Source organism: Pyrus communis, chromosome 5 (genome assembly GCF_041283825.1).
Source record: "Pyrus communis isolate YQ-2024b chromosome 5, ASM4128382v1, whole genome shotgun sequence".
NCBI classification, from domain to species: Eukaryota; Viridiplantae; Streptophyta; class Magnoliopsida; order Rosales; family Rosaceae; genus Pyrus; species Pyrus communis.
Genome location: NC_142569.1, coordinates 16042049 through 16049825, shown reverse-complemented (window position 1 = coordinate 16049825; position 7777 = coordinate 16042049). Strand labels below are relative to the sequence as shown.

The 7777-nt window shown below is 37.6% G+C and overlaps 1 long non-coding RNA gene across 12 annotated transcripts in view; it reads left to right on the top strand.

Annotated features, from left to right (window-relative positions):
* Positions 1 to 7777, top strand: part of LOC137725476 (uncharacterized) — a 66716-nt gene that overhangs the window by 52149 nt on the left and 6790 nt on the right. For 9 of the 12 annotated variants that reach the window (XR_015962838.1, XR_015962836.1, XR_015962840.1 and 6 more), the window contains exons 1-4: positions 5464 to 6001; positions 6095 to 6556; positions 6659 to 6736; positions 7436 to 7522. The exons of 1 other annotated variant lie outside the window; for it this stretch is intronic. This is a non-coding gene — a long non-coding RNA (uncharacterized LOC137725476). Of the gene's footprint in view, positions 1 to 5463; positions 6002 to 6094; positions 6737 to 7377; positions 7523 to 7777 lie in introns of those variants that run through there. 2 more of the 12 variants (XR_015962835.1, XR_015962832.1) reach the window with 2 other exon arrangements.

The following is a 7777-nucleotide window of genomic DNA, read 5'->3' as shown; positions in this document are numbered from 1 at the left end:
AGGTACTTGGATATAATGTTTATATTTATGTGATTGAAGGATTACATGGATTTCGAATGATTCATTGGACATAGTCATTTTAGTTTCAGTTATTACATTACATTTGCTCATTTCGTGGATTATATCTTTATGTTAGAAACAAATCTGAGCTTGTTGTCAAAATATGAATTCATTCTTTTAAATCCTTATTATATCTAAATGAAGTCTCTGTCTCTTTTTTCTTTAATAAAAAAGAAGAGAAAATTCCAGTCCTTCTACCACAAATTTAAGTCAATGTTACTAGGAAGCAAATTTTTCTGAGTTCAGTCCTGGCTTGCAAACCATGGCCGATTGGTTCTTAAAGATATTTAAAATAGAACCACAGGTGATAAGAGGGGCCTTATTTTGAAGAAGCTGAGATCCCCTCAACCATTACAATCAATAAAAGGACATGATATGCAAGATGAAAGAATTGGAAAAAGTTCAAGGGTAACATTTCTTCTCTAACCACAAAACTACATTCAACTTTGTAAAACACATGTCCGTTAGTCCATATATATAATCGTGTTTCCTCAAATTTGTTCGATGGCATGATTGTTTGATCCTTTATTAAATAGTCATCAAGAAATGTTGGAATTTTTAGTAGTAGTGATTTCTTTTGAATTTTTGTTATTTTATTTTCAAGCCCTGAATTTTGTGAGAACTGTCTACTCTGTACATACACCAGATCCTCCTGACAGTTCAAATAAACTAACTTCCCAAACACTGATATTTAGGTTTTTTATTGGTCTATGTAATGCTACCAGTGAGTGCTGGTTGATCCAGATGCTCACTAAAGCAGCTGAGGGTATTGATATCAGTTAATGTAGATGGCGTTTATGGTTGATTGCTGGTGGGGAATAGTAGAGGGACATGCTCCACAGGAGTATGATTGGAATGGATACAAGAGGCTCTTTCAGATGGTGTGTGAGCTTAACCTAAAGTGACATGTCTGTTTTATATAAATACGTTCTTGCAATTGCAGAAGCTTTTTCCTCTCGGTGGGCATATAAACAACATATGTGGTTAATTGTTTTGCCATCTTTGTGGTCATTTTTATTCTTTCCATGCATGTATTTGGTAACAATTTGACAACTGATTGTAGAAACTTTTGTCTTTGTATGTTGATGCTGATGCTTCTTAATAGTGGTGGTGCCATGCATGTTCTTGGTTAAATTAATAGAGTACATCCGTAATTTGGAATAGTTCTTTTCTAAATTGGCAGGAATTTTTTCAGTCGAGGAGATTGTTGGATACTTTTGCTAATTGGATGATTTGGATCAATGAAAACTGCCAAAATAGAGTTAATTTCTTGATATTTTCATCTCCCAATCAGAGGATTTATATAGGAATACAAGCAATGATGATTAGGTATGAAACCAGTACAAGAAGTCATAAAAACACTGCTATGAAACTACTGCCTATACCTAACTTTTCTGCTTACAACTACTTTATTAATTACAATGGAATTCATGCCTAATTCTTTAGTCAACAATGGCTGTCTACCAAATTTGCCTAATTCTTTAGTTAACAAGTCTACAATGGCTGTCTACAATGGCTGCTTCAGTTAACACTCCCCCTCATGTTGGTGCATAAATATCTCGAATGCCTAACTTGCTGAGTGAAAGATGGAAAATTGGAGAACACGTTCAGGGGGAGATGAGGAGTAAGGAGGAAGAGCAGTGGCCACTTGACATTGGTGGTATGCATTTTTCGGATGAACACTTGTCTGATGCCGGTGATGGTCCAAATTTTCCTAATGATGAGGCAAAGAGTGGAAAAATATTGAAGGTATATGAGAGGACAAGAAAAAGGGGAGATAAAGGAAAAGAAAAAGAAAAAGTGGCTGATGAGATAGACCACCCACATATAGATCCCCTCATTGACCAACTCTCTGACCAATCAGCTACTACTCATACGAATTATCCTAAGGTAACCACTCATTCTCCTTCTCTTCAGCCTACTATATTTGATGAGTCCAATCATGAGATTTCATTAAGTGCTGATCCAAATGAACCACATCATGAGTCTGGTTCTCGTTATCCTATTCGAGAAAATCGAGGGATACCCCCTGTTCGTTATGGTTATTCTTCTACAAAGGGTATTCAATATCCTATATCTAATTTTGTTTCATCTCATCGCTTGTCAGACTCTTATATAGCTTTTGCAAACCAATTGTCATCAGTCTCAATTCCTAATAAGTTACAGGATGCTCTTAAAAATCCAAAATGGAAAAAAGTTATGATTGAAGAGATGGAAGCTCTTCGAAAAAACTCCACTTGGGAACTGGTTAAACTTCCTGAAGGCAAGAAACCCGTTGGTGTAGACAGGTGTGCTTGTGATCCAACAATGCTTTTCTTTTTATTTTCCTTCTTTTGAACCCACCAATCAGGATATCCATGCAACTTAAAACAAGTATCTCTAGTATGCTTATCCTTGTCACAATAAGTACACTTCCTTGTATCAGTAACTTGAGGGGAAACTGAGTGAGCAGATTGATCTACTCGAGGCACGGAAGGCGTTGGTGTAGACAGGTGTGCTTGTGATCCAACAATGCTTTTCTTTTGATTTTCCTTCTTTTGAACCCACCAATCAGGATATCCATGCAACTTAAAACAAGTATCTCTAGTATGCTTATCCTTGTCACAATAAGTACACTTATCCTTGGATAGGTGTTTGAAATTGGAGAACACGTGATGGCATGCGATTGATAAGAAAAACAGCTGTGTGAATGGCATCACCCCAAAAAACGTTTAGGAACATGCATAGCAAAACATAAAGATCGAGCCACATCCAAGAGGTGACGATTTTTACGTTCTGCTATACTGTTCTGTTGAGGAGTATGTGGACAAGATGTTTGATGAATGATACCTTCTTGTTGAAAAAATGTTCCAAGTCCATAATTCAAATACTCTTTCCCATTGTCAGATCGAACAACTTGAATTTTAGCATTAAATTGGGTTTGAATCATTTGATGAAATATTGGAAAAACAGACATAACCTCACTCTTACTTTTTAGTAAGTATACCCAAGAAACTCGAGTGCAGTCATCAATGAAAGAGACAAAGTATTTAGCACCAGTATAAGTAGGAATATGAAATGGTCCCCAAACATCAGAATGAATAAGAGAGAAAGGAACATCACTTTTATTGGAGCTTAAAGGAAATGAGACACGATGATTTTTAGAAAAGATGCAAGTTTCACAATGGAAATTAGAAACCTTGACTTTAGAAAATAAAGAAGGGAATAGATATTGCAGGTACTGAAAGGAAGGATGTCCCAATCTTTTGTGCCATAACCAAATTTTTTCAGAAGCTTCAAATTGTTTAGCTTCCACTTGACAACTATAACTTGTCTTCTCACAATCTGGTGGTAAGTCCAAGTAGTATAGACCTCCCTTCTCTTTACCATGACCAATCAACGCTTTCGTTCGAATATCCTGAAACCAACAATGAGTAGGAGAAAAGATGGCAAGTTTAGTTGATTTGTAAGTTTACCAATGGAAAGCAAATTGTGAGAAAGATTAGGAACATGTAAAACAGATGAGAGAGATAGGCATGGTGTTAATGAGATGGAGCCTGCTCCAAGCACTGGAGTGGAAATACCATTAGCAACTTTAACGGTATTTAAAGGTGGAGTAGTGTGAGAAGCAAACCATGAAGAGTTATTGGTCATATGGTCAAAAGCCCCCGAATCAATGATCCAAGGTTTATTTGGAGCACCAAATGTGGTGTTCAAGGCAAAACCAAAGTTACCTGCGTCGACTAAGGAAGTGGAAGCAGTAGTAGGAGAAACTGAGTGAGCAGATTGATCTACTCGAGGCACGGAAGGCGTTGGTGTAGACAGGTGTGCTTGTGATCCAACAATGCTTTTCTTTTGATTTTCCTTCTTTTGAACCCACCAATCTGGATATCCATGCAACTTAAAACAAGTATCTCTAGTATGCTTATCCTTGTCACAATAAGTACACTTCCTTGTATCAGTAACTTTAGATCCACCTGATTGAGAATTCAAGACTACACGGGGAAATCGAGACGAAGCAGCTACCATGGCTGATCCTTCCATTTGTGGGCTAACCAACATAATGGTTTGCCTACTTGCTTCAGCATTCACAAGAGCATAAGCAGCACGAACAGATGGCAAAGGTGTTTGAGTCAAAACTTGACTGCGAACATGATCTAAATGAGGATCAAGGCCAGCCAGAAAATCATACAATCTTTCTTCTGAAATTTCTGTCTCTCGAGCAGCAACATCATCAGCACATTTCAATTTTCCAGGACGTAAGAAATCTATTTCTTGCCATGTTTGCTGAAGTTTACCATAATATGCAGATAAAGGCTCACCATTCTGGCGAGTCGCCAGTGCTTGACGGCGAAGTTCATATAATTTTGATGCATCTTTTTCAATTGAGTAAGTTTGGGTAACAGCATCCCAAACATCTTTTGCAGTAGAGAGTCGGAGAAAAATGGCCCGCAAATCTCTAGTCATGGAGTTGAGAAGCCAAGATTGAACCATGGCATTCTCTTCCTCCCACATAGCATACAATGCATCGGCTTCTGCTGGTGCCTTCTTTTTTCCACTGACATAAGACCATTTGCCTCTGCCAGTGATGTAGATGCGGACACTTTGGGACCACGAGGAATAGTTGGACCCATCCAACTTGTCTGGGGTGATATGCAGAGACATATCATTTTGTGTAACAGCAGCTGAAACAGTGGTCTTGGAGTCACCCATTACTACTGCAACGAATTCTCTTTATTGAAACAATAGAGAGTCAGTCTCACTGAGAGAGATGCAGGAACAAAATGCAAGGGGGAAGAGGCAATGGTACGGGTTTGTTGGGTGATTCCAACGGCTATGGTTTATAGGGTATGGGGTAGTATTTAAAATTTTTTTTTGTTTTTTGGAAAATTTTATGGGTTCATGGAGATATTGCAAATGGACAGAAGATGGGTAGAGATGCAGCGGAATGTATCTGGTTAACAAGCTCAATATGGGTAGTGATGTTGGCAGATATGGCCAAAGAGAGATTGGATTCGTATGAAAGTAGAAGGCCTGCTATTCTGCAGGTCTTATGGGGTAGATGGCAGTAGTGCCAGTAGGTTAATCAGAATAGAAACTCCTTTTGGATCAGAATGGCTCTGATACCATGCCAAAATAGAGTTAATTTCTTGATATTTTCATCTCCCAATCGGAGGATTTATATAGGAATACAAGCAATGATGATTAGGTATGAAACCAGTACAAGAAATCATAAAAACACTGCTATGAAACTACTGCCTATACCTAACTTTTCTGCTTACAACTACTTTATTAATTACAATGGAATTCATGCCTAATTCTTTAGTCAACAATGGTTGTCTACCAAATTTGCCTAATTCTTTAGTTAACAAGTCTACAATGGCTGCTTCAGTTAACAAAAACAATAGCCAGTGATTAGGGTATCATTTGCCAGGATTACGAGCTTGCTCTCTTCTTATTTCTGAATGCAGTTTGCAAAGGAGAATCCATTTGCCACTAATCTACCAAAACTCAAAGTTAAAAATCGAGAAGAGGTAACGGAAGAGGCAGTGACAACCACATTATGAAGGTCTCTGAGTTTCTATTCAACAATCCAGGCACATGACGGACATTGGGCTGGAGATTATGAGGGTCCTATGTTTCTGCTTCCTGGGTAAGGGAGAAAAGTAGTAATCATCATGTAATCCAGAAGATGAAAACACGGAGAATCTGTATATCATGGTTAAATATGAGAAATAAGTTTTGACATTCCAAAAGATGGCTGCATATTCATTTCGGAACTTGACAGTCTGTCTTCTTAGTTAAATGAATTAACCAAGATTGGTTTTTTCTTTATTATTTGGTTCATTTGGTAATTGTTGAGTGACTAAGTATTACTTACCAATTGGAACACATCATTGCGCTTTCAATTACTGGAGGTCTGAATGCTGTTGTGATGTGCAGATATCTCTATAATCATCAGGTAAGAATGCTTTTCATGAAATTAATGCTTTTTAAGAAAGCTTAATTTTGGTATAGAAAAATGAATAAATTTGTTGGTGAATTGTTTTTGCAGAATGAAGATGGGGAATGGGCTCTCTACATATGGAGGGCCAAGAACCATGTTTGTAAATTGTTTTGGTTCTTTGTTGAACATTTGGATATGAATTTTGATATGTATGGGTATGTTTTAATATATTTCAAACATTTAACACAATTTTAAAATATGCGGCATCGAGCGGGCTCAATCTCTAGTTTATTACCCATATACTAAAACCCAAGCAAAAAAATACTGTTCATTAACAGGGCACGGGCGGTGCTGTTTTGTTTTGGGTCTCTTTGTCTTCGCATTTTCATTGCTTTTCTTTGGCCACGCGTCCACCATTCTCTTGCCACGTGTCGATCATCCTGCAATGGTTCGCTTCGGATCTCTGGATTACTCTTTCGGTTTCCGTTTCCTTGGCTCGATTATACTTCTTGGTTTTATTTCGGTGTCTGCTCCTCTTTGGCAAAACTTTCTGCTTCTCTGTGGTTCCTGGTGAGATTTACCACTTTCTTGATTTTATTCTTATGTTATTTTTGGGTTTTGTTTATAGCCTCTGATTCTACATGTGGCTATTTAATTTTGTTTGGTTTTCAGTGTCAGGGCACTGTGCTTTCTTTTCAGTTTTTCTTGAGCTTTTGAAGGCCTCTGTGCTGAGGCTCAATGATAACAGTGGTGAGTTTCTTTTTCAGAGATTCGTTCTTCCCAGTAATCAAGCTTTATTGAGTGATTTATCTGCTTAATTTGGGGTTGGGTTTGGTTTTTTTCTGTCTCACCAAGCACTTAATTTCCTCCGCTTCATGCATATTTGTTGTTGACCCATCTGGGTTGATCATGTCTTCACTGGTCATGACTGCAGTTTTGTCAAGGATTCTGAAATTTAGTAAATTGTAACTTTTTGGTGAGCGAAAACATATGTCAATTATTTAGGTCTGTTAGGGTTTTTTTCCGTCTCACCGAGCACTTAATTTCCTCCGCTTCATGCATACTGCAAAGTCCCCACGAATTTGTTGTTGACTCATCTGGGTTGATCATGTCTTCACTGGTCATGATTGCAGTTTTGTCAAGGATTCTGAAATTTAGTAAACTGCAACTTTTTGGTGAGCGAAAACATATGTCAATTATTTAGGTCTGTTACGGTTTTTTGGGCTATTTTTTTATTGCCGAGTTTTATACGACATAGATAGTGAAGCTAGAGGCAATTGAGGAATATTTAGTGGTGTGGTAGATATTTCTCAGCAAAATTGAGAGAGTAGTTATATTTTATTTAAATATTTGTATAGTTTTTGGTAGAGATTAAGTTTATGGTACTCCAGATCTTCAGAGAGTGATGATAGCCTATTACCAATCTGCTGCTACTCTAAACCTTCCCAGGGTGATAGTCACCGGAAGTTACGCAGCTATGCCGAGGGTTACGTAGTGGAACTTGGATTTCACAGATCACAGTGAACAGGGTGATAGGTATATTTCCTCACTTTTACCATTTTAGAACTTAGATTAGTGATAAATTAATTCGAATCATGTGCCATGAACTTAAAGCTCTATTTGGGAGAGTGGGCTCTTTACCCCAAAGCTGCTTGCTTTTGGTAATATTTGGAATTGTGCTTCTAAGCTGTTTTTCAAGCTTTTGGCCATACGAAATGGAGCTAAATCGAACAACTCTTTGTTGCATTGTATTTGCTTTCCTAAATCGATTGTTTTTTTGTTGAAAAATGT